General features: G+C 48.6%; 1 long non-coding RNA gene across 1 annotated transcript; it reads right to left on the bottom strand.

Moving 5' to 3' along the window:
- LOC138093269 (uncharacterized) lies at positions 1-27,645 on the bottom strand. Its single transcript, XR_011146030.1, has 5 exons — positions 27,496-27,645; positions 9,173-9,267; positions 4,140-4,375; positions 455-573; positions 1-194 (listed from the first exon to the last, which is right to left on the bottom strand). It is a non-coding gene; the product is annotated as an uncharacterized lncRNA (long non-coding RNA).
- Positions 27,646-27,734: the final 89 nt, after the last annotated feature.

The raw sequence follows: 27,734 nt of genomic DNA, 5'->3' as shown, positions 1-27,734 counted from the left end.
GAAAGGAAGAGGGAAATATGTCAGAAACCAAGGATCTGCAAGAAACAGCAGCTGAACACTAGGTCTTACCCAGAGCTTTCTGGTAGCCAAAGTGCAAAAGAAAATACAACACACAGTTTTGTTCTTATCATCTGCTGAGCAAATGAGGTCATGCGCTTTCCTTCAAAAGGAAATCTTGATATGTGTGTGCATCACTGTAGAATAAAAGCCTAAGGTTAGACCTCTCTTCTGGCAAATTCCAGAGTCTCTCAGCTCCTACACACAAGTAAGAGATGAGAACCCCACCAGGATGTCTCCCCATAACCTCTGCCCCCAAGAAGCAGAGTTTTCCAATAATCTCTGAAGGGTTCCCACTTGACCCTCATCCCCCCTAAGCCCCTCCCTCATGAAACAAGCACAGTGTGTTTCAGCTGCTTCAGAGCCTGGCACAATCTGTTCAGAATGCAAGACTCACCACAGAGGCTAGAAGAGCTTCTCTGCCAAGCGATCCTGGGGTATCATCCTTTTCACAACCGGAGGAAATGGACTCACAGAGACTCTTGTCCTCAGCAGGGAGCAGATCAGTTTCCAGACCTGTCAGAAACAGCAAGGACACCCATGGCAGCATCTCGGAGGCCCAGAGATCTGTGCCAACCCTAAGCTTCCTCGGGCTTCGTCTGCCTTCTGCCTGGGAGTGGGCATCAGGCTCTGGGCAAGGAGGGTGGTGAGGAGCCTCAGGAGGTGCAGGAGGTGGCCACTAACAGGATTAGCCCCCCCCCCCGCACCACCACCACTCCGCGGGACATCTTCCTGATTCACCAAACAGGCCACCCATCTTCTCCCTGACCCCCACCCCCAGGTCTGGTGGCCTAGCAAGTGACATTGACAAGTGTCCAGGCTGGATCTGAAGAGACCTGCAGAGAAAGGCTGGGCCCAGGGCCAGCCTAGGGGACATAAGTAGCACTCAGCCGCGGCCAGATGTCTGCCCTGGCCAGCGAGCATCCCTCCTGGATCTCCGTCCTCCATGGAGCCCAGCTCAGTCCCTTCAGCTAGCCTCTGCTTTTACTGCTTTTAGCTGCTAAGAGGACAGCTCTCCTCTACAGCTAGGCTCACTGGGAAAGTGAATTTTTTACATGCTTAATTAACTTTTATTGAAGTATAGTTGATTTACAGTGTTGTGTTACTTTCCACTGTACAGCAAAGTGAATCAGCTCTTGGGATCTTAAAGCTCAAAAAAACCTGTAAGACCCAAAGCAAGAAAACTATGATGGTGACTGACGGGCAGGCAAGTTGCTTTGGTTCAAGGCCCCTGTCATGGACTGAACTATGTCCCCACATAATTCATATGCTGAAGTTCTAACCCCCAGTACCTCAGAATGTGACTATATATATATATATATATATATATATATATATATATATATATGTGTGGGGCTTCCCTCATAGCTCAGTCAGTAAAGAATCCACCTGCAATGCAAGAGACCTGGGTTCAATCCCTGGGTCGGGAAGATCCCCTGGAGAAGGGAATGGCAACCCACTCCAGTATTCTTGCCTGGAAAATCGCATGGACAGAAGAGCCTGGCGGGCTACAGTCCATGGGGTCACAAGAGTTGGGCACGACTGAGCGACTAAACCACCACCATATACATATATGTATATATGGAGGTCAGGCCTTCAAAGAGTTAATTAAGGTAACATAAAGCCATATGGGTGGGCTGAGACCCAGTGACTGGTGTCCCTCTAAGAAGAGGGGATTGGGACACAGACATGCACGGAGGGACAACCACGTGACGACATGGGGAGCAGAGCACACCCTGAGGACAGAAGCCTCGGGAGAAACCAGCCCTCCTGACGCCTTGATCGTGGACGTCCAGCCTCGAGAACAGTGAGCAAATAAATTCCTGTTGTTTGGGCTACCCAGTCTGTGGTCCTCTGCTACGGCAGCACAAACTAACAGCCCCTAATGAGTCTCCACAGCCACTGAGGCAATGGGCCATTCAAGGGGGCTGGTCCCCAGCATCTTTCGGGGATGACCCTCCCTGTAAGGAGTCCTGAAGGGACAAACTCATCTGCCCAATTAAAGCCTACTTCTGAAATTGTTTACTGCATAAAGTGGTGGCTACTGGGGGGAAAGCCCAAGATTTTTTAAGTGAAAAAAATATTACATGAGAGAAAACTGCAATGTCCTGCTCTGTTAAAAAAAAAAATCTGTGTATATGAATATATATCGATGTATCCATTACTGACTATGCCAAAGCCTTTGACTGTGGGGACCACAACAAACTATGGAAAATTCTTAAAGAGACAGGAATACCAGACCACCTGACCTGCCTCTTGAGAAACCTGTATGCAGATCAGGAAGCAACAGTTAGAAGTGGACATGGAACAACAGACTGGTTCCAAATAGGAAAAGGAGTACGTCAAGGCTGTATATTGTCACCCTGCTTATTTAACTTGTACACAGAGTACATCATGAGAAACACTGGGCTGGAAGAAGCACAAGCTGGAATCAAGACTGCAGGGAGAAATATCAATAACTTCAGATATGCAGATGATACCACCCTTATGGAAGAAAGTGAAGAGGAACTAAAGAGCCTCTTGATGAAAGTGAAAGAGGAGAGTGAAAAAGTTGGCTTAAAACTCAACATTCAGAAAACTAAGATCATGGCATCTGGTCCCATCACTTCATGGCAAATAGATGGGGAAACAGTGGAAACAGTGACAGACTTTATTTTGGGGGGCTCCAAAATCACTGCAGATGGTGATTGCAGCCATGAAATTAAAAGATGCTTGCTCCTTGGAAGAAAAGTTATGACCAACCTAGATAGCATATTCAAAAGCAGAGACATTACTTTGCCAACAAAGTTCCATCTAGTCCAAGCTATGGTTTTTCCAGTAGTCACGCATGGATGTAAGAGTGAGTGAAGTGAAGTCGCTCAGTTGTGTCCAACTCTTTGCGACCCCATGGACTGTAACTTATCAGGCTCATCTGTCCATGGGATTTTCCAGGCAATAGTACTGGAGTGAATTGCCATTTCCTTCTCCAGCGGATCTTCCCAACCCAGATATCTAACCCAGGTCTCCCGCGTTGTAGACGCGCTTTACCGTCTGAGCCACCAGGGAATCCCTATGGATGTAAGAGGTGGACTATAAAGAAAGCTGAGCACCGAAGAATAGATGCATTTGAACTGTGGTGTTGGAGAAGACTCTTGAGAGTTCCTTGGACTGCAAGGAGATCCAACCAGTCCATCCTAAAGGAAATCAGTCCTGAATATTCATTGGAAGGACTGATGCTGAAGCTGAAACTCCAATACTTTTGCCACCTGATGTGAAAAACTGACTCATTGGAAAAGACCCTGATGCTGGGAAAGATTGAAGGCGAGAGGAGAAGCAGACAACAGAGGATGAGATGGTTGGATGGCATCACCGACCCAATGCACATGAGTTTGAGTAAACTCCAGGAGTTGGTGATGGACAGGGAAGCCTGGCATACTGCAGTCCATGAGGTCACAGAGAGTCAGATTCGACTGAGCGACTGAACTGAACTGATACATAACATACGTATACATATTATGTATGTACATACTTATGTGTGAGGGCTTAATCTCTCAGTCATGTCTGACTCTCTGCAGCCCCGTGGACGGTAGCCCTCAAATCCTAAAGGAAATCAACCCTGAATACTCTTTGGAAGGACTGATGCTGAAGCTGAAGCTCCAATATTTTGGCCACCTGATGCGAAGAGCCAACTCATTGGGAAAGATCCTGATGCTAGGAAAGATTGAAGGCAGGAGGAGAAGTGGGCAACAGAGGATGAGATTACTGGGTGAGATCACATCATTGACACAACAGACATGAGTTTGAGCAAACTCCAGGAAATAGTGAAGGACAGGGAAGCCTGGTGTGCTGCAGTCCATGGGGCCTCAGAGTCGACTCAACAACAGGCTCCTCTGTCCATGGTATTTTCCAGGCAAGAATACTGAAGCAGGTTGCCACTATGGGGATCTTCCCAACCCAGGAATCGAACCCCCATCTTTTGCATCTCCTGCATTGCATTGGCAGGCAGATTCTCTGCCACTAGTGCCACCTGGGAAACCCCATGTATAGACACAGCACATGTGTATTCATAACATATTAATGTATTATGATGAACACCCACTCACCATCCTCTTGGTAACAACATCCCGATTCTCTTCTTCCCCACTCTCCAGTGAGGTGTTTCTTAAATCTTGGGATAGCTGGACATGGGCTTCCCTGGTAGCTCAGCTGATAAAGAATCTGTCTGCAATGTAGGAGACCCGGTTCCATTCCTGGGTCAGGAAGTTCCCCTAAAGAAGGGCTAGGTCACCCACTCCAGTATTCTCGGACTTCCTTGGTGGCTCAGATGGTAAAGAATCACCTGCAATACAAGAGACTTGAGTTTGATCCATGGGTTGGGAAGATCCCCTGGAGGAGGCAAAGGCTGCCCACTCCAGTATTCTGGCCTGGAGTACTCCATGGACAGAGGAACCTGGTGGCCTATACTCCATAATGTCACACAGAGTTGGACACGACTGAAGTGACTTAACATACACACACACAGACATACACACACATATATAAACACACATACCTGCATAACTACCCCCAGATCAGGAATATAGAACATTTCCAACCCTCCTAGAACACACCCTGTGCCCTCTCCTGGTCAATCCCAGCCTTAATTCTAGAAGTAATTTCATTACAAGGATTTGCCCTCTACCAGGTGAACCGTGAAATTCCTGATGTTCAAGCTGGTTTTAGAAAAGGCAGAGGAACCAGACATCAAATTGCCAACATCCGCTGGATCATGGAAAAAGCAAGAGAGTTCCAGAAAAACATCTATTTCTGCTTTATTGACTATGCCAAAGCCTTTGATTGTGTGGATCACAATACACTGTGGAAAATTCTGAAAGAGATGGGAATACCAGACCACCTGACCTGACTCTTGAGAAATCTGTATGCAAGCCAGGAAGCAACAATTAGAACAGGACAAGGAACAACAGGCTGGTTCCAAATAGGAAAAGGAGTACGTCAAGGCTGTATATTGTCATCCTGCTTATTTAACTTGTACACAGAGTACATCATGAGAAACGCTGGACTGGAAGAAGCACAAGCTGGAATCAAGATTGGCGGGAGAAACATCAATAACCTCAGATATGCAGATGACACCAGCCTTATGGCAGAAAGTGAAGAGGAACTAAAATGCCTCTTGATGAAAGTGAAAGAGGAGAGTGAGAAAGTTGGCTTAAAACTCAACATTCAGAAAACAAAGATCATGGCATCCGGTCCCATCCTTTCATGGGAAATAGATGGGGAAAGACTTTATTTTGGGGGGCTCCAAAAATCACTGCAGATGGTGACTGCAGCCATGAAATTAAAAGACGCTTACTCCTTGGAAGAAAAGTTATGATCAACCTAGACAGCATATTCAAAAGCAGAGACCTTACTTTGCCGACTAAGGTCCGTCTAGTCAAGGCTATGGTTTTTCCAGTGGTCATGTATGGATGTGAGAGTTGGACTGTGAAGAAGGCTGAGCGCCGAAGAATTGATGCTTTTGAACTGTGGTGTTGGAGAAGACTCTTGAGAGTTCCTTGGACTGCAAGGAGATCCAACCAGTCCATTCTGAAGGAGATCAGCCCTGGGATTTCTTTGGAAGGAATGATGCTAAAGCTGAAACTCCAGTACTTTGGCCACCTCATGCGAAGAGTTGACTCATTGGAAAAGACTTTGATGCTGGGAGGGATTGGGGACAGGAGAAAAAGGGGATGACAGAGGATGAGATGGCTGCATGGCATCACTGACTCGATGGATGTGAGTCTGAGTGAACTCCGGGAGCTGGTGATGGACAGGGAGGCCTGGCGTGCTGCGATTCATGGGGTCGCAAAGAGTTGGACACGACTGAGCGACTGAACTGAACTGAGCTGAACTGAACTGAGGCCATATGCTCCGGGTAGAGTTCATTCCGCGTCCCCTTGTGAAACATGTGACTCAGGCCGGGCCAATCAGAGCATCGCATTCCTTTAAACACAGTGACTGGTTTAGGGGTTGGCTGAAGGTGAGCAGGGCTGGAACCGCCATGCCAGCAGAGACAGGTAGTCGTTTTCACTGAGGTGCAGGCTAAAAGTTAGTGTATGAACGCCTGGTGCCACAGGAGGCCCTCCATGGGGCTTGGAAGAGTCAGGAGGGCAGACAAAAAGGCTGAAAATTGGAGAGAAACTGGAGACATTGTTTGAGACCCCAGATCAAGCTGCAGCCACAAGAGCCAGTTCAGAATCTCTTTCGCTTAAGCCGTTCTGCTACAACATTGACTGACGCATGTATGCGATCAAGAAAAATCAGAATGAATATATATCAAATGCAAATATCCTTACTTAAGGGGCTCCCCTAGTGGCTCAGCGGTCAAGAATCCACCTGCCAATGCGGGAGATGCGTGTTCCATCCCTGGGCTGGGAAGATCCCTGGAGAAGAGAACGGCAACCCACTCCAGTATTCTTGCCTGGGAAACCCCAAGGACAGAGAAGCCTGGAGAACTATATTTCATAGGGTTGCAACAGCATTGGACCCAACTTAGAGACTAAACAGCAATGGTTACTTTAAACAGTTTATAGCTTTCTTGGCTCTTAGAACAAAGACCCAAAAATCTTACCATGGTCTTCACAAAACCCCAGGAGCCTCTGCCGCTTCGCCATGAACCAGTCCCTCTGGTCACATCACTCTTCTCCCTCTTGCCACCGGCCTTTGCATGGACGTTTTCCTTCTTCCTTGACCTCTCTTTCTTCCCATCTTCACAAACATGGGAGATTCCCAGCTCTATCTTGACTCCCTCAACAAAGCTTCACCAGGAATCCTCATGAGAGTTCCTCTCCCCAGTTTTATGCATTCATCTCTCTTCTTTTCAAAGCAAAACACAGCTGACTTTTTACAACTGTGTGACCATTTCCCCCTCTTCTCCATTCAGCTGTGAGTCCCATCAGGGCACAAATGTCATCTGTGTTTGTTCACTGTTGCCCCTCCAGTCAAACCTGACACTTAGTAGGTTTGAAAGCAAATTGGAATTAACTGTGGTTGGTGGGAGGGGGATAGGAATAATACTGATATTTACTTTCTAAGTCATGTACATTTCTAGAAGTTCTACTTCTCCAGAAGTACCTATTATGTACTTTTATAATCAGAGAATGAATGGAAGACTCATTTTTAAAGAATGAAAAATAATGGCTTTTCTCTCCAATGGCACCCCACTCCAGTACTCTTGCCTGGAAAGTCCCATGGATGGAGGAGCCTGCTAGGCTGCAGTCCATGGGGTCGCTAAGAGTCCGATACCACTGAGCGACTTCACTTTCACTTTTCACTTTCATGCATTGGAGAAGGAAATGGCAACTTGCTCCAGTGTTCTTGCCTGGAGAATCCCAGGGACGGCGGAGCCTGGTGGGCTGCCATCTATGGGGCCGCACAGAGTCGGACACGACTGAAGCGACTTAGCAGCAGCATACATTGGCCAGAGGTATTTGTTCCAGCATCAAAGTATATGGGAAATGATCCTTTTAGTTTTTTTCATATCCTCACATCTACACACACCCCCATGAAACTAGTGGATGGAATTATTTGCCTTTGGCTCCCACAGACTTTTCTAAACCTTCAGTGCTTGCTGCTGGGTGTCTGCTAGGAGCACTTTCAGACAATAATATAAGTGAACAGGTAGCCAGTGGATATCAACTGAAAGACTCAAAAGGAAGTTAGTTTTTTGTGTTGGGATTTTCCCCCTGAGTAGGTGCACCCGACAATGTGAATTTTCCAGCCCACATCTAGGAAGTCATGTCTTCTGCAAGTAAAATGATTCCTGATTTACATGATGGGATTAAAGCATGGGGATCCCTGGAGCTTTTCCATCAGCTCCAGGACATCCAGGTGTTTGGCCGCCTGGTCGCAGCTAAAAGGAGGCAATGCTGTACCAAAACCAGAAGTAGGGGGCTGGGCGTCAGGGAACAGGCCCTGGGCAGGGCCACGGGGTGGGGGGAGGGGGGTGGGGTGGGGTTGATGGTTAGCTCCCAGTCCTGTTCTCCTTTCACTCTGTGATCTAGGACAAGGACCTCTATCTCTAGGTCTCAGTTTACCCATCCCTAAAATGGAACGGGAGCGTTTAATCAGATCAGAAGTTTCCAAATTTGATTTTGAATGAAAAGCTTATTTTCTTTTCAAGCAACATCAGAAGCAGAAGTTCAATACCTCAACAGGTAAAAGCAGAACTGCTCTGTCTGAAGTGGGAATGGGGCTCTGAGATCTGTCCATATGCTGCTCGTTCTGGTTCCCTGACCCCCGGTCACAACACCTGTGTGTGTGCACACACGCTTGCATACATGTACATGAGCACACGCTCACACGTGAACAACACACTTGCACATTCACAGCAGCAGACTGTAGGGACCACTCCATAGAATTCCCAGGATTCCCAGAGGCGCATCCCCAGGGCACCAGGGACCAGAGTCTACAAGCTGTGGGCAAATGCCCTCCCGACTCTGACTTGACATGCTACTGCGGCTGCTGAGTCGTTCAGTCATGTATGACTCTGCGACCCCATGGACCACAGCCCACCAGCCTCCTCTGTCCATGGGATTCTCCAGGCAAGAATACTGGAGTGGGTTGCCACTTCCTTCTCCAGGGGATCTTCCTGAGCCGGGGATCAAATCCAGGGCCTCTGCACTGCAGACAGATTCTTTACTGTCTGTTCCACCAGGGAAGCCCCAGAGAGTCTGTGCTTTGTGTATTTTCACATTAACTGTGCCTGATTCCTGTCTTTCCCTTCCTGTTTGGTTTTTATTATTATTATTATTATTATCTTCCACATTTCCTCAGCAGCTTTTGACTGAGTCAGTGAAAACGAGCACATGTCAGGCATTACGCTGGGGAAACAGGAACACACAAGAGGCGGCGCTGCCCTGATGGCGCTTACAGTCCTGGAAGGAAATAAGTCCTAACCCAGCAATGGCATGGATGTCACGGGACGGTGGCAGTAAGTGCTATCAACAGAAGCTCCAAGATCCCACAAGAACACGTGTCCCCGGGGCCAGGCTGGGCACAGACAGAGAAGCAGCTTTCACATACAGTCGTCCCTCAGTCTCCACAGGGGATGGTTCCAGGACCTCTGCAGATACTGAAACCCGATGTTCAAGTCGCTTACCTAAGATGGTGTGGTATTGTCAGCCATCTATATCCGAGGCTATGGAGCCCACACCTGCGGAGTGCCCACCGATGCAGACTGCCCACTGTAGGGACCTGGTGGAGGCAGAGGCAAGGGGAAAGAAAGACATCAGAGAGAGGAGTGAGCATGTGCAAAGGCCCTGAGTCTGAATCCTAGCACATCTGGGAGCAGGCAGAAGGACAGGGCCTTGCAAGGTGTGTTAGGAGGCTCATCTTTATCCTGAAAGAAGTGTGAAGCCCTCAAAGACGTATGAACCCGGAGTCGTCATATATACATACATACAGCAACATTTATTAAGCTCCTACTGTGCATAGCCACTGTTCTGGACCCCGGAGATAAAATAGTTTTAAGAAAAAACGCAAAATCATCTACTTTCTGGACTTCCCTGGTGGTAGAGTGGCTAAGAATCCACCTGCCAGTGCAGTCTGGGAAGATTCCACGTGGCAGGAAGCAACTAAGCTGGTGTGTTGCAACAACTGAGCCTGCGTGCCCTAGAGCCTGTGCGCCGCAACGAGAGAAGCCGCCACAACGAGAAGCTCGTGAACTGAAACTAGAAAATAGTCCCCACTCTCCACAACTAGAGAAAGCCCGGCTACAGCAATGGAGACCCGGCACAATCCCAAAAATAGAATAAATAATTTAAAAAAACCCTCTGCCCTCTTGGAGTTTGTTTTTCAATAGTAGAGCGAGAGTCATAGTGGAAAGAAAACAGAGAAGTCGTCAGACGTAGGACCAGGTAGATCCAGGCTTTTGTGGGACCTGAAGCTTATACAGTTTGGTGGGGAGAGGGGATTCCTTATGAAAAAAGAATGAAAAATTATCAGTATCAATTCAGGTGTCGGGCCTTGGAACCTACTGATGAGGGGCTCTGAAGCTTAAGCATCATCGGCTTCTTAGAAACTCCACCTCTAGCTGGACAATGGTCAACGTGATGAAGAAAGGCAAGGGGTTGGAAGCAGAGGGACGCCAGCAGTGCTGGCGAAGGGGGCTGCCACTTGAAATGGGGTAGAGCAACAGGGTCTGAGAAGATGTCCTCGGGAAAACCTAGATGAGATAAGGGTACCACACGGTTATTGGGGGGAACAGCATTCCAGGCAGAAGGAACAGCATGCGCAAAGCCTCTGAGCCTGAAACCTGCCTGGAGAACCTCAGAGCAGAAACTGAAGGGCAAGAGGGGAGGAGACGAGCCAGGAGGTAGTTGAGGCCAATGGAATCAGACCGGTGCTTTTCAAGGTCATCCTGGCCCCTGTGAGGATCCAAGGAGAGCAGGAGTGGAAGCCCCGAGAGCAGGCACATCTCAGGGAGAGATGCTATCTGCGGGCCTGAAACAGACAGACACGGGTGCATTTCGAGAGGAAGTACACACAGGGGGACATCTCAGCAGAGCAAAGGGCGTGGCCAGACAAGAAAAGGAAAGGGAGGTGCCAGAGAAGAAAGCTAGGAGAGCGCGCAGAAAGGGGACAGCGTCTTCCTGCCACATTTCACTCACGCCCCCAAAATCTCTTTCAACAAGTTAAATTGTGTCCTTCTGTCTGCCAACGTAACTCTCTCATTAGAGGTTGTTTATCATCCTCCAAGGTGGCAGCGCCTTTTCGCATCAGCCACAAAAGGCCTGTGTTCCCACCCAGTGAACCCCAAAGCCCAGTAAGGCCCCTGTGGGGGTAGTGGCCGATCCTTTTTGAAGAGGGAGAAGCAATCCTGACGCGGGCGACGCCAGGGAAGCAAGAGGAAGGCCAGATGGCCGGGACCGGGGCTCGCAGTTTTGGTGGCAGAACGGGTGGGGTGGGGTGGGGTGGAGGGTGAGGGGGGCCACGACCAGCTAATCAGCACGGAGATTGGGGAAGGCAGCCCCTGCCGCAGCCCTGGGCAGTGCTGTTTAGAACAGGCCACCTTTCATGACCATCGCACCTTCTGAACAGGCTGTGACGACCCAGCCTGACGAAGCAGCCAGCCATTCATGTCTCCCAAGGCTGGGCACATTCCTTGCCTTCCCTGTTCCAGATGGGGAAGGGATCTGGCGAGACTCTGAGTCACCAGCCAAGTCAGAGTCATTGACCAAATCAGAGGCAGAGGGGTCCACTGAACACCAGCTTCACGTTATTCCAATCTGTGTGCCGTGTTTGGGGAAGAATAGGTGGCTTGCCACAGGACCAGAGAGCTGGCTTTGTGTCCCAGCCTTGCTATGGCAAGCTGTGTGACCTTGGGCAGATTACTGACCTCTCTGGGCCTCTTCAAACTCATCTATAAAATGGGGACAATGCTATAACTCTACCCACCAACGCAGCCGTGAGGATTAACTAGGAGCCCAGAACAGAAAGTTAAGTCAATAAGTTGAGGCCAATATTGCTATTTACAAACCCAAATTCAAGGCTACTAGACTGACACAGGAACCTTGGCACTGAGGCTTTTAAACTGTAGCTGTTTTAAATTTGGGCCCTCGACCAAGGCACCTCAAGTTCTAGCACACTGTTCCAATTGAAAACCCAAAGACTGTGGGAACTTCTTGGACAGGGGAGGGAAGTCAGGCTCCTCCAGCCCTGGGATGAAGGAAAGGCATCGAGTCAGTTCAGAGGCAGGAGGTGACAGGCCTTGGCAGGCAGGGGAAACACCTTTGGGAGGCGACCAAAGGCTCGCATCTGTTGCAGGAAGACCGCCGTGCCCAGACAGTGGGGCTTCTTCCAGAGCAAGTCGGGGCTATCCAGGACTCCAACTCAGAGTGCCAGTCAGGGAAACAGACTTATCTCTAAAACTGACAGCGGTGACTATGAGGCCAGGCCCCATGTGGCTTCAAGAAGGGCTTACTGAGTGAGTGCAGGGCCAAGCATTGCGCTAACTTGGGAAGAACATGGCTAACAGGGCACAGCCGTCTTTGCAGAGCTCACGAAATCGGGTATGTTCTGACCTCCTCTGTGAGTTTCTATCAACATTATCCCCTTGCAGCCTCAGAACCGCCTTAGGAAGCAGCAGGAGGAAACTTGGGTTCAGAAGGAGCAGCCCCCAGTCATCGGCAGACCCCAGAGAAGACCCCCGGCTGCCTGCTCACACCACCATGTCTGGGGCCCTCAGACTCTGAGCCCCGCCCTCTTGTCATGCTTGCCCACAAACCACCTCTCCTGTGTCCACGAAAAATCACGTCCAGGCGTGCTGGTGATAAGTTTGAAGGGAGAGCAGCTCTGGACACCAGCTCTAACCCGTTCCAATCTGTGCACTGTGCCTAGGGCAGAACAGACAGTCCACCGTGGGGCCAGAGACCTGGCTTTGTGTCCCAGCTCTGCCACTATACACTGTGTGATCCTGGGCAGGTTACTAACCTCTTTGAGCCTCCATTTTCCCATCTATAAAATGGGGACAGTGCTATCATGCCATACTGCAGCAGCAGTGAGGATTAAGTCAGTGCCCAGAAAGTTGAGAAAGTCAGTAGGTCAAGGCCAATATCGGCATTTACAGACCAAAATTCAAGGCCACTAGGCTGACAGTGGCACTGAGGGTTTTAAACCATAGCTAGAAAGCCAGAGCATCCAGATCTCATCACTCAAGCGCAGCGCCCTACCCCTGCCTCCGCCCTTGGCCACTTACCCCATCACTGGGTCCAGGATCAACCCCACCCAGAGGGCCACCCCCTGAGTGTCTCACACTCAGACCCCACGGGGACCCCACAGAGACCTAGCTCAGATACCCCCAGGCCACCCCTGCCGTCAACAGGCAAACCCAATCGTGACCTAAAACCACAGTGATTTTCCTGAACCTTGAAATGAACACAAACCTTCCTGATTTCCAGAACCTCAAATCTAGTTAGAGGTTCACACCTCCTGCAGGCAAAACCAGCCAACAAACAGAAAACATCCAGACAGACGGATCCAAGCCTGAACATGTGCTCCCAGACGGTGTCAGGCCAAACCTAGTGCCCCCAAACTTCCGGCCATGGTTTCGAGCTTTTGAATATGAGGAGGAAGGCGCTTTTGAATGTGAGGAGGAGGGCGCTTTTGAATATGAGGAGGAGTCAAACCTAAGGAGGCTGGGGGCAGGGCAGCCAGAGGAGCAAAGACGAGGTGTGTTAAGGTGCAAAGACAAGGCCTCTCGTGGTCTCAGGGTGGGGGATGGTCTCTGTAGTACTGATGAAGTGGGTTCTTTCCTAGGAAGCCACCAGTTCCCCGCACCCCCAGGGTCCTCAGGAGGAGAGGTAGGGAGCAGAGGACGCAGCTAGGCCAGTCTGTGGCCAAGGAGGGGGCCACCTCACCACCAAACCAGGGTGTGGGGCGTGGACGGGACCAGAGTCACCCTCTTGCCTCCCTGCTTCCTGTCCCTCCAGGCATCACACGGATGGGAGGTGTGGGCATGGGGAGCCTTCATCCTAGGTGGCATACAGGTCCTGCCCTTGAGGACTCCTTCCTCCCGCATCTGGTCTAACTTGGATCCCTGGGGAAATAGTTGTTGGGGAGATGGGAGAGGACAGGACTCAGGCAGTGGGGGAGCAAGGGTCAGTTCAGTTCAGTTCAGTTGCTCAGTTGTGTCTGACTCTTTGTGACCCCATGGACTGCAGCACGCCAGGCTTCCCTTTCCATCACCAACTCCCAGAGTTTGCTCAAACTCATGTCCATTGAGTCGGTGATGCCATCCAACCATCTCATCCTCTGTCATCCCCTTCTCCCACCTTCAATCTTTCCCAGCATCAGGGTCTTTTCAAACGAGTCACTTCTTCACATCAGGTGGCCAAAGTTTTGGAGCTTTAGCTTCAGTATCAGTCCTTCCAATAAATATTCAGGACTGATCTCCTTCAGAATGGACTGGTTGGATCTCCTTGCAGTCCAAGGGACTCTCAAGAGTCTTCTCCAACACCACAGTTCAAAAGCATCAATTCTTGGGTGCTCAGCTTTCTTCACAGTTCAACTCTCACATCCATACATGACCACAGGACAAACCATAGCCTTGACTAGACGGACCTTTGTTGGCAAAGTAATGTCTCTGCTTTTGAATATGCTATCTAGGTTGGTCATAACTTTCCTTCCAAGGAGTAAGCGTCTTTTAATTTCATGGCTGCAGTCACCATCTGCAGTGATTTTAGAGCCCCCCAAAATAAAGTAAGCCACTGTTTCCACTGTTTCCCCATCTATTTGCCATGGAGTGATGGGACCAGATGCCATGATCTTAGTTTTCTGAATGTTGAGCTTTAAGCCAACTTTTTCACTCTCCTCTTTCACTTTCATCAAGAGGCTCTGTAGTTTCTCTTCACTTTCTTCCATAAAGGTGGTGTCATCTGCATATCTGAGGTTATTGATATTTCTCCCTGCAATCTTGATTCCAGCTTGTGCTTCTTCTAGCCTTGCGTTTCTCATGATGTACTCTGCATAGAAGTTAAATAAGCAGGGTGACAGTATACAGCCTTGCTGCTGCTGCTGCTGCTAAGTCACTTCAGTCGTGTCCAACTCTGTGTGACCCCATAGACACCAGCCCACCAGGCTACCCTGTCCCTGGGATTCTCCAGGCAAGAACACTGGAGTGGGTTGCCATTTCCCTCTCCAATGCATGAAAGTGAAAAGTGAAAGGGAAGTTGCTCAGTCATGTCCGACTCTTCATGATCCCATGGACTGCAGCCCACCAGGCTCCTCCATCCATGGGAGTTTCCAGGCAAGAGTACTGGAGTGGGGTGCCATTGCCTTCTCCAATACAGCCTTGACATACTCCTTTTCCTATTTGGAACCAGTCTGTTGTTCCATGTCCAGTTCTAACTGGTGCTTCCTGACCTGCATATAGGTTTCTCAAGAGGCAGGTCAGGTGGTCTGGTATTCCCATCTCTTTCAGAATTTTCCACAGTTTATTGTGATCCACACAGTCAAAGGCTTTGGCATAGTCAATAAAGCAGAAATAGATGTTTTTCTGGAACTCTCTTGCTTTTTTGATGATCCAGCAGATGTTGGCAATTTGATCTCTGGTTCCTCTGCCTTTTCTATCTCTGGTTCCTCTGTCTTTTCTAAAGCCAGCTTGAGCATCTGGAAGTTGATGATTCACATATGGTTGAAGCCTGGCTTGGAGAATTTTGAGCATTACTTTACTAGTGTGTGAGATGAGTGCAATCGTGTGGTAGTTTGAGCATTCTTTGGCATAGCCTTTCTTTGGGATTGGAATGAAAATTGACCTTTTCCAGTCCTGTGGCCACTGCTGAGTTTTCCAAATTTGCTGGCATATTGAGTGCAGCACTTTCACAGCGTTGTCTTTCAGGATTTTAATGAAATAGCTCTACTGGAATTCCATCACCTCCACTAGCTTTGTTCATAGTGATGCTTTCCAAGGCCCACTTGACTTCACATTCCAAGATGTCTGGCTCTAGATGTGTGATCACACCATCGTGATTATCTTGGTCATGAAGATCTTTATTGTACAGTTCTTCCGTGTATTCTTGCCACTTCTTCTTAATGTTTTCTGCTTCTGTCGGGTCCATACCATTTCTGTCCTTTATCGAGCCCATCTTTGCATGATATATTCCCTTGGTATCTCTAAGTTTTCTTGAAGAGATCTCTAGTCTTTCCCATTCTGTTGTTTTCCTCTATTTCTTTGCAGTGATCGCTGAGGAAGGCTTTCTTATCTCTTCTTGCTATTCTTTGGAACTCTGCATTCAGATGCTTATATCTTTCCTTTTCTCCTTTGCTTTTCACTTCTCTTCGTTTCACAGCTATTTGTAAGGCCTCCCCATATGGGCCCCTTAGATGCTCCCAACGATGAGGATAAAGGGGGAGCAGGCAGCATAGTTCCCACGAGTGTTTCCCGGCCACGCTCAGCTCTGTGGGGACAGGTGCGGAAGCACAGAAGGGAATCGGCAGCAGGTGACTGAAGACTGTGAAGATGGGTCTTGGCATCTCTGGAGCTGAGGGGCCAGGAGATGATGCCTGACACACACAGAAGTTGCCAGGTACAGAAATCACCAAGCCTTTCCCCAAAACGAGGTGTCTGCCCTATCCAGCCAGCACTCTGAGTTCGTGGTTGAAAGCCATGTGCCCCTCAGCCCTGAGTAGGGGGCTGTCTCAGTGCTGCCCCTCCCACAGGGAACCAGCTGCATCCCTGTGGGGCCTGTGGGGGGAGGCTGGAGCCGGGTGGGAGAGGCAGGCACTGGGGACTCAGAGGCCACTGAAGGATGAGCTCCAAAGCGTGGAGGTGGGGAGAGAGGGAGAGGGACAAGACCCCCTTCCTTGGTGGCAGGAAGAAAAAAGGGTGGGGGTTAAATCCTCAAGGGTCCCAGAAATAGAATGGAGCTGGTGTTCTCAAGAACCAGGTCACCTCAGTCAAGGCTCAGTCCTTTTTCTGGGACAGTGAGCCTTTCTCTTGGTGAGACAACATTCTGGAAAACTCTGGCATAAAGTAGATTGTATAAATCAGGACACCAAGGGCCAGAGAGGGCTGTGTCTAAGTCTGCATTTTACTCCTATGTGGTTTTAGCAAACTAACCTCTCAGTTTCTCAGTGTTCCAGTCTGTAAAATGAGGGTAATAAGAGCAATTAAAAGACACTTGCTTCTTGGAAGGACAGCTATGATAAGCCTAGACAGCGTGTTAAAAAGGAAAGACATCACTTTGCCGGCAAAGATCCATATAGTCACAGCTATGGTTTTTCCAGTACCCATGTACAGATATGAGAGTTGGGCCACAAAGAAGGCTGAGCACTAAAAAACTGGTGCTTTCAAACTGTCGTGCTGGAGAAGACTCTTCAGAATCCTTTGGACTGCAAGGAGAGCAAACCAGTCAATCCTAAAGGAAATCAACCCTGAATATTCTTTGGAAGGACTGATGCTGAAGCTGAGGCCCCAATCCTTTGGCCATCTGATGAGAAAAGCCGACTCATTTGAAAAGACCCTGATGCTGGGAAAGATTGAAGGCAGGAGGAGAAGGAGACGACAGAGGATAAGAGGGTTGGATGGCATCACCGACTCAATAGACATGAGTTTGAGCAAACTCCAGAAGCTGGTGAAGCACTGGGAAGCCTGGTGCTGCAGTCTATGGGGTCACAAAGAGTTGGACACAATTTAGCAACTGAACGACAGAGAGCACTGGTGTGAGGGCTTGAGTGAGGTTTCACGAACAAGGCTCCAGGCACATAGGAGCTGCTCTGAACGTTTTAGGTCACTCTTGGAGTGGCTGGTTGCCCCAGATGCCCAGAGGCGCTGGGCATCCTGAAATGCTTACCCACCCCCCAACAAAATGCTGCCGCCTCAGCACAGGCTCTGAGCCCTGACACCCGCAGCCTCGCCCAGCGCCCAAGTCCATTTAAAGAGGGCAGTTGCTGGGTTCCCAGTTGGCATTCGCTGAGCCCCTCCATGGAAAAAAACTTAGATGGGCTGGAAAATCCCAACTACAGTTACATTTTCAAACCTTCTCACAATCCAAATGTCAACACCAATCGAAACAATATGTTTATTTGCAGACCTCCTGCCAGACTGGATTAATTTCTACAGGCTCAAAGCCCATTTTGGAACTGTAATGTCTCAATTTTACAGATGAGAGGAGGGAGGGGAAAAAAAAAAAAAAGCCAATCCTTCTTTGCCTTCTCGATTTGGGAACTGTTGGGACCAGGAGGGTAGATTCCATGGTCGGCTCTGTCGCCCAGAAGGTCCCAACCCACAGAAACGGTGCCTGGGGTCCTAATCACCCCTGCGACTCACATCTGCAAACACGTCTCTTCTCCTGGTTTCTACCTCACAGCTTCCTTCTCCCTCTGCTCTTACGGGTCACCAATTTCTCTGCCTGATGGGGATCTGGAGCTGTGGCAGGTGGCTGGAGGCATTCAGCCAAGGTGGGGAAAATTGAAGCCAAACAGAGGGATGAAACATCTCCGGAGTCCCCGGGGTTCACATGGGCCCCAGATGAGCGCAGACTCAATGTGTGGCTTTGTAATAAAGAGAAGGATGTCTTGAGTCCAGACACTGGGCCCTGCTGGCAGAGGACTCAGCCCTGTCTCAGGCATCCTGGCATGTGCCAGGCATTAAGTGGGTGCTTTGCCCCATCTGAAGTCTCACAGCAGTTTGGCAAGGTGGATGTTGCCACTGTACCCATTTTGCTGATGAGGAAACTGAGGCTTGCTGGAGACCTCCAGCACACATGTGACAGAGTCAGGGATGGAGGCCAGCCTGTCCAAAGACCTTATTCTTTCCAGCCCTAAGAACAGGAAAATGGAAGATAGGTCTCCAGGGGAAAGCTCTCCCTGCCTCAAAAATGAAGGGGCAACCAGTTCCCCAGGATGAGAGCAGAGGAGACAGGAGATTGGACTCTTCAATACTGTTTGGTTTTATCTAGCACATTCCCTCTGCTTACAATTCAATCTAGCTGAATCCAATCTAAGTTTCCTAGGTGGCTCAGTGGTAAAGAATCCACCTGCCAACACAGGAGATATGGGTTTGATCCTGGGTTAGGAAGATCTCTTGGAGAAGGAAATGGCAACTCACTCCAGCAATCTCATTCTTGCCCAGGAAGTCCCATTGACAGAGGAGGCTGGTGGGCCATGGAGGTCCACGGAGGTCGCAAAAGAATCAGATACAGCTTAACAACTGAACAACAGCAATGACAGCCTGCTGCTGCTGCTGCTAAGTCGCTTCAGTCGTGCCCGACTCTGTGCGACCCCAGAGAGGGCAGCCCTCCAGGCTCCCCTGTCCCTGGGACTCTCCAGGCCTACCCTCAGAAAATTCAAATTCTAAGAGTATTGTGAGAAATATGCAAAATCATACACATGGAAGGACTGTGAAAACCCCTCATCTTTCTTTCCCAGCTGCAACCCTCACCGTGTCAAAACTCCTATGCATCCTTCAAGAAACCTCTCCTCTTTCCCCATGCTTTTACCTCTGGAAAACACTTTTTTTGTTCTCCCTGGTATCTTATGTAGAAGCTTATATGTGAGCCCTTGTGAGTCCAGTAAAGAGCTTGGCACACAAGGCTCTCAGAAAAATCTATGTTAAAGGAATGAATTGAGAATGAAGATAGGTGAGCCCCAGGAGGAAGGTACCCTCAGTGCACCCATTTTAGAGATGAGGAAACTGAGGCTCAGAAAGGTGAACTGACCTGCCCCAGGTCCTACAGCAACAGCAGCTGGTTCCTGGCCCAGGTCTGTTTGATTCCTCATTCTTGTCTACAGAGTCAAGAGAGGTCCACTGTGCCCACTCAGGACACCCCCCCCGCCCCCCGCCGGGACCCCTGCTCCACTGGTCACTACAGGGATCAGACTGGGCTTCCAGTAAGTCAGGTGAAGCTAGAGGGCTTCACTGGCCTTCCTGTTTGCATCTCAAAGGTACATCAGAGGGGGCTTCTGATAGGTCCAAAGGACCCAGGCCATGAGACTCAGGGGCTCAGGATGGACATGTAAGTCGATTCAGTTCAAATGGGTCTCACCTTTGTTCCTTGATGGGAGATCAGGGTCAACTAGGCACGCCACCCCCAGGCCCAGGGTGGCAGAGGGAGGAAGGGGTCTTCCCCACAGCTGGTAAAGGGGTATAGAAGCAGCAAAAGAAACAGTTACAGGGGGATGCATGTGTGGGACCGTCCCTCAAACTTTATCCCCATTTGATCATCAGTCCAGGGGTCCCCAGGAGAGTCCTGGAGCCACAGGGCAAAGCCAAACGCAGCTCAGGGTTCACGTCAGCAGCAGAGCAGCTGGCCGCAGGGAGCAAAGGGGAGGCTGTCCAGGCAGGTTCTGTGATGGGATCCCAGGGCCAGGCAGGGGTGTCAGCCCTCTTAAACACGTTTATAAAAGAGGACCAGGGTCCATGTGCCCATCCATGCATGTGTTTCTTCATATGCGCTTTTCTCTAATCAAGTTTTAGAATTATAGAAGGAGTGAACAGATAGACAAAGAAAATCCACCCATGATCCCACCTTTTGAAGATAATCATCGTTTTACCTGATTGATATATCCGATTCCAGATTATTTTCTATGCATGTTTGTTTGTTTTAAAAATAGGATTACGCTCTTCAAAGCTATCTGGTAACCTACTCTTTTCACTTTACGATGTAAAATTATTATGTGTACTGACATGCTTTCATAATCACACAAAATTTCTGGAAGAATATGCAAGAAAATATTAATTTGGTTGCGTCTGGAGAGGGAGACTGCAGATCCAAATTGGGAGGAAAAATGACTTCTAGTTCCATACACTTTTATTTATTAAGTGCATCTAGTGTTTATAACATGCCAGGCACACTGTTCTTCTAAGCACTGTGCAAATATTAAGGTATTTCATTTACTTTAAAAATACTTCTGTACAGCTTTCATTTCGTACCAGATGTATGAGTTACTTTCGCAGTTACAAAAATGAGTCTGTATTAGTGCCTGCAGTGAACATCTCTCCACATCAAATAATACCTATCTTACATATTACCAGGTGGATCAGTGGTAAAGAATCTGCCTGCCATTTCAGGAGACATAGGAGACACGGGTGCGATCCCTGGATCGGGAAGGTCCCCTGGAGAAGGGACTGGCAACCCACTCTAGTATTCTTGCCTGGAAAATCCCATGGACAGAGGAGCCTGGTGGCTACAGTCCAGAGGGTCACAAAGAGTCGGGCACAACTAGTACGCACACATGCGCCTGTCACCTCTACCAGCCGGCTGCAGTTTTCCATTACACAGGGGCCTCAGCCGGGCCCATCTAAATGACCAGCCCAGGGTGGAGAAGATCAGCTTTACCAGCTTCCTTGAAAAGGAGCAGAAGCCAGGAGAAACGACACCAGCATTGGCCAGCCACGTCTGCACATGTTTTATAAACAGAAACATTTCTCTGTCCTTGAACCAAACCAGGTGGCAGATAAAAAGCCAGACGAGCCATGCTGATTTGTTGAACTTCAAACCAAAAGGACCCAAACCCTGATTTAAAAAAAAAAGAAAATGTCCATGGAACCAGACCTATTTCCTTAAACTCCCAAGGCCGCCCACTCGGACTGGCACCAGACTTCTGTATTTTCATAAGGAGTTCAGTTAGACCGCTGCTCAGATCTCTGTCTGAGAAGCTCTGTTTCAGGGTCTCAGGGCCCTGCCTTTTTGTCAGTGGGGTGACAGCTTGGGACATCCTTCAGAGAGGCTAGGTTCAAGATTCAGACGAGAAAGCCCTGGGCTTCAGGTGACCTTGAATGAGTGAAAAACTGTTCTGAGCTTGAGTCCTACTTCCTGGGACTGCTGTAGGATTGAATCATCCTAGAAAGAGGGCCCCTAAAACAATAACCTTGGATTTGACTCCAGCCCCTTAGTGAATGAAGCCATAGGTCATTCTGGGATGATGGCATAGACGCGGCTAGCGGAGTCAAAGGCCTCAAAAATCAGCACTCTCCGTGCTGACCCACAGGCCTCTTCAAAGCAGCTCAGAGCCTGGGCTCAGAGGCTGGATGCTGCCGCCTGGTTCCAGGCCCCGAAGGTCACGGGCCGGGAGGAGAAGCAGTAGTGACCCCAGCGGCCCTCCTTCCTGAGGTCACACCTGCCCCCCATACACCCCTTCACCCACACTCACAACACTCCCTGGGCCCAGCCTTATGCAGAGGGCCCACCTCCCACCACTGAGGCCTCCGCCAGTGCTGCCACCCTGCCCAGCTCTCGCGAGCCCCATCTCTCCCCGCTGACCAGGAGGAGAGGGGAGAAGGGCTGAAATCTGTGTGCCGCGGCCCTGGACTGCCCTCCGGGGAAGCAGCTCAGGCCTTCCAGGCTGAAGCGGGGGTTTCAAGGGAGGAACATTCCCAAAGCCAGCCCAGGAGGCCTCATGAGAGACCCTGGCGCCCCAGCACTGCACTCTCTGCCTCTCCTGGAGCCTCCCCCGCGGCAGGCTAAGGCGGATCCTGAGCAGCTTATTCTGAAAAAGTATTTATCTTTTAACAAGCTTTCCTAACATCATGAGCTCCCAAGTAGCCCAGGATGGCCTCACAAATAAGAGACATTCCTGGGGGCAAGAGTGTTCCCCCGCCTCCCTGGGAAGGGGCCTCCAAGCCACCATCCAGGCCCAGCTGTCTGCTCGGAGGGAAAAAAAAACTGTGCCACAAAATAAGCCAGCACCCCAGCCCCTGCGCCCCACCTCTGATAGCTGTTTAGGACCAACCTCCTTCCCTGTTCCCGATCTGGCCTGGGGATGGCTGGCAGTTAGACATCAAATGGGAGCTAAGCCCAGGTCAGATCTGTCTCCCAAGCCTCGCTGGGGGAGAGGGGTCAGGCCCTCTGGTCTCAGGCACCAGGCCCCCCCATCTCCCAGAACTATTGTGACAGCTCAGGAAAGGGTTTTTACCTGAAACACAGTCCCCCGTCCTCAGGAAAGACTTTGATCACTGCAAACTCCGAATGAAAACCGTCTTTATATGCCCAGGAGATGCCAGGTCCCCACCAACCAACAGGAGTCAGGCCCTCCAAGGAAGGTTCCAGAACTTGGAATGTTCCCACAGAGGCCAAGTTGGCAAGTGAGTCCTGGGGAAGTAGAGTCCACAAATTCCCAAAAGCATCCAGTGGTAACCCGTCCCCACCCCCACTCATCCAAACTCGCCCTGCAAATACCTCACATTCTTCCAAATTAGAAGGGCCAGTCCCTATTTCCAGGAAAATGCAATCTAAGACTAAAATCCCCCCAGTCAAAAGAAGGCACCGGGCCCCTTGGAAGCCGAGACCCTGCTCTCTCCTCGCCTCGTCTGCCCTCCCTCTGGACAGCTTCAGTTTGCTGGCGCTGACTGTGGCCACCCTTAACTAATAATAATCACCTGAAGAAGCTAATGCTACCTGGACATAGCTTATCAACCTGTAATTTAGGGTTGTTGATTTCTGGGCTAAGCAAACACAAAGAATGTCACTTTGGCCTTGCCACTCATCTGCCGTTGCCGAACGTTAAGTGGAAAAAAACAAAAACACTTTCCTATCAAGCCGGGGTTTGGGTCTGCCCTAAAATGCATACACAATTCATAATGATGCATTTGATTAATGGTAAATGAGCATGGAATTCTGACGACCAACTCATGTGACGGCCACATTAGCACCAGAAGAAACTGTCATGTGGGTGATGTGACGAAAAACCGAGACCAGGAGCCTGAAATCAGGGGACCAGGGCCGTGGGGCAGACGAAGGCCAAGCTTTCTGCGATTTCTTTTTTTTTTTTTCCTTTAAGAGAGGGAAGCCAAACAATCCTCCACAAACGAACATCCAGGAAAAAAATGAATCTAATTTATACTCAGAAGTTGTAACTACAGATGAAAATGTGAGTGAGCATCGAACAGAAAAGGGTGGACTTCCTTTTTGTCTCTGCTCTCAGCATGGGTGAGCTGATAAATCCCCAAAGAGATCAATCTGGGCAAGCAGTATCTCGTGATTCTCTGATAAGTTCAGCTACTCCTGATGGTCAGAAAAGCCGTTTTTTCAGAAAGGACAAAGCTCTTAAAACCAGTCGGGCGTTTAAAACTGCGCTGAATAAGAGTCACGGGGACCGCGGAGCAGCCGGCAGCACGGCTGGCCTGTGGCCGCGAACCAGCCCAGCACCAGCCCGGCACCTCAGCCAGCGGGTCGGCGTTTCAAACGCCTGTGCTTGGCTGGGTGTGGAATGCCTCAAACTACAGCCCGGGCCGGTCTTATTGGAAACATTATCTTTTCCATCAATAATACCTCTAGGTTCTTTATTAGCAAACTCCCTGGCAAAAACTGACATATTTACAGCATGCAGTAAACTTTACGTATCTGCTACAATATTAGAGGAAAGAGGGAGAGAGCCCCACTCAGTGACCACGACAAATCATTCCGTTTTCAAGTGATCAAGTGAGGGACTAATTGTCCCGAAGAGAGGGACTCCTGCAACTCCCAGCCCATCCAGCGGCCAGAAGGAGCCTTAACAAAGATGAAAAAAGTATGTGTGAGGATTGGAAACATAAGAATACATATTTAAAAAAAAAAAGAAAGAAAGAAAAGAAAAGAAAACCCAACTGATATCACCGTCTAGGCTGAAGGAGAAACCCGATCTTGAGTTGGAATGGTTAACATTTGGGGTTGTTTGGAGAGAATTGCTCCAAGCTGTTTTTGTTCAAAATGTATAGATTTAAGGTAAGAAGCTCTGTGTAGGTCATAACCACTCTGGGAACAATCCCTCATTACTTTGCATCTGACAAAGGTAGGGACGAATTTTGTTTTTGCCTTTCTTTAACTGGGTAGCTTGATCGGTTTTAACTTGGAAACGCGCTAGGAAAATATTTACTTGTCTTGTTCTTTTATCTGTCAGTGTTTTCTCCTTTGAGGTTGTGGCTTTCTCTTTAGTTTGTCACCCCTTTCCCTCTTGCATTCAGACCAATGAAGCGTCTAGCCAGGGTCCCGACTGTACTCCAGCTTCCTGGAGAAAGAAAGCCAACTTCATAGAAATTCACAAAAGGAAAATTATATATATATATATGTATATATGTATATATGTTTAGTGAAATCTCAAAGTTCCCAATGATGGGTACTGGAGAAGGAAGGGCCCCAAATCAGCAGAGAAAATTATTTGTTTTGGTGAAAATAGGAATAGATGCATATTTATTGGGTGGTCTCCCATCAGTGGGCTTATGGGAAGTATTTGATTTTTGAGTTGTTATTTGGCAAATCCAAAGAGGGAATTGGGTAGTCGATTGAAGCTTCTGTTTTCCATCCATTTCCGTACATCTCTCTCCCTCCCTTAAACTTTACATTAAACCTTTTTCCTCTAGGAAAAAAAGAAAAAAGAGAATATTTCCAGCTCTTAAAAAAAAAAGAAATACATCCTTCTTCAGAAGAAAATATCAAAGGTATCTTAGGCAGGAAATAAAAATAACTGTGTTGTAGAAGGACAATTTTTTAAAAAGATTTTCAGACTCTGTATTTGAACAGAAAGATTTTGGAAACTTGCCTTAAGAACTGGCTTCATTTGTAGGAATCTGCTCCTACAGCCAGCATTTTTAAATCCCTCTTCAAAATAAATGCATTCTTCCCTAACTTCACAAATGGACTGTCACACACCTTCACCATTTACCAAAAAATAAAAAATAGGAGAGTGGAATACATTTAAATCAGAAAATTTATCTTCAGGTGCAAACTTTTGATAAAGAAATCTATATTAAGAGTTCTGTTTTTAAAAGCAGTGGTTGGGACAGATTAAAAAGCAAATTGGTGACAATAAAATGTCATCAGATTTTTATACTTTTGCTGTACAGAACATCATCAAAGTCGCCCCAGATGTTAACATGGTTTTTATATATCTTTTGTATGCGGCATCAATTTAATTTTTATCAACAATGACAGTCCCAATCTCCAAATATTTGTGTCAGGGGCAGGAAAGGGATACGCACCCAAAAATACCCTCAAAATCATATACTGATGTCAACACCACTCTTTAGAGCTGTTTTGCTTTTGCGGTTTTGCTTTTGTAAAAACATCTCTTCCACGGGCTTTTTGTCCATACCATATCTATTTAAGATTTTTTTCCTTGCAGTAATGGGGACCGCAGCTTTTAGCTGCTCCATCAGCAATATCTTTTAATTTGTTCTTTCAACCTCAGGGAAGCCATACTATTTCTTTTTTCAGTTGGACTGGGCTGGAAATGAGTTCCACAATTTACAGGGTCCTCTGCATCCCTTATCCCATAACAATACAAGATGTGGAAAATGTGCTTAAGGTTGAAAATCGCATTTCGAAAATCCAACCCTTTCTCTTTCTAGACTTTTGCTAAGCAGCTTATTATACAAATCCAGGTATTGCTTAAATATCTCTAGGGGTTAAAAAAAAAAAGCATGATGTACTATTTATTATATTTCATTAGATAAACCTCAAAAAAGTAAACATTTTCTCCCCTCGATTCACCCATTGCCTGTCTCAGATTTTAATGCAATGATATGTTTTTTCAGGATCTCGAATATTTATATTTCAGAACTTAAATATCTTTATTTAAACCATACAGTCCCAATCTCCCAAACCCTGGATTTTTAATATTTTGGCGACTGAAATCTGGCGTGTTTGAAGGTTTGCCTCTCTGCAGAAGTCTCTTGTTATCCAAAGTAGCAAAACAAACAAGGGACTGATTATAAACTGCCCAACGCTGGCTGCTAGCGCAGCAAAAACACTTCAGCCGACCCCCTTCACGCTCTGCCCCAGGGACAACTACTTTCTTAATAATAAATCAGGAAAACGTAAAATGTTTTCTTTAAATTAAAAATCGAAACGAATTGTTTTAATGAATATCTCTGGTTATGAGGGTAAAGCATGCCTTCGTGTGTACACTTTCTGAAGAAAAATTTCCTGTGTGGTTTTCCCTGTGAGATCAAAAGGAACTAATTAACTTTTCTATAAGGTAAACAAAACTTTAACTTGAAATATCCCCATGAAGTATGTGGGACGTGAGCTTTTTGTGTGAGTGAAAGCAGGGGAGGGGGGCGGTGGGGGGAGGGGGGGGAGGCAGAAGGGAGTTGGATTTAATTTTATATTTGAAATCGTCTCATGCTCGGAAGGTATTGGAAACTCAGGGCTGTCCAAGAGTCAGCCTTCTTTTTTTTCTCCCCCATTACCAAAATGATATTTAAATCAAAGGCTGAAATGTGGCCAAGTTCAAATCCCTCGTAAGATTAATAGGGCATTGTTCTGTTCATAGGAAATTCGTTCTTCTTAGAACCCCTTTAAGAAGAACTGGATGTGTGAAGGAGGCTTCGGGGAAAGAGTGTGGGAAAGGGAGAAGTCTGGAAAACCGGCCCGTTGGTTGAGAGGGAGGGCGGGACGCGGAGAGGACCTTCCGGAGGGCAGACGACCGCTCTCCCCACCCCCAAGCGGCAGTGAGTGGGGGTCAAGGAGGACCGGTCCCCGGCTGGAGCCCCCTCTCCCCAGGACTTGGCTCGTTTTCTCAGGTTTCTGGGACAAATGAACAGGAGGAGGAAGCAGCTCTGAGCGGGTCTTGGGGTTGTGCCCTTTCTGGGGCACTGTCCCCTGGGTTGAGAGGTCTCTGCTGAGATGAGATTGCTGCCCAGCCCCTCCCGGAGGAGCAGCAGCAGCGCAGGGCTGCTCCCCTCCCAGGACACAGAGTCCTTGGCCTGCTGGGCCAGCCGCCCCGGGGGCCAGGGCCCCGTGGTTGGGCCTCCTCCCTGCCCTTGCCAGGGAAGGGACAGGCGGCCGGCCCAGAGGACAGAGTCTGCAGGAGGCAGCCTGTGCGGGAGGACGAAGTTCCTCCTCGCCGGAGCAAAGACGGGAGACTCATCTGTATGCCTCCACAGTCTGCCCCGGCAAGACAGGAGACTCATCCATATCCCTCCAGAGTCTGCCCCAGGGCCTCAGTGTCCCCAGAGCGGAGGCAGGGGTCACACACACCCTCCCACCCTCACACAGGGACACTCACCTCCACTCACCAGCTCTTCCATCAGCCCTGCCTGGCAGACGATGCTAACTGTGGTCCTAATAGCTGATGTTCATTCAGAGCTTCCCAGGTGCCCGGCTCTGTGCTAAGTGCTTGGGCTAAAACTTCACAGCACGTTGGAGGTGGTAATATTATCCCCTTTCAAACAGATGAGGAAGACAGGGCTGGAGTAACTTGTTCAGGGGCACCCAGCAACTTACATAGGACATCATTCGTTACAA

The sequence above is a fragment of the Capricornis sumatraensis genome, chromosome 16, assembly GCF_032405125.1.
Source record: "Capricornis sumatraensis isolate serow.1 chromosome 16, serow.2, whole genome shotgun sequence".
Lineage (NCBI taxonomy): Eukaryota > Metazoa > Chordata > Mammalia > Artiodactyla > Bovidae > Capricornis > Capricornis sumatraensis.
This window is presented reverse-complemented; position numbering and strand designations above follow the sequence as displayed.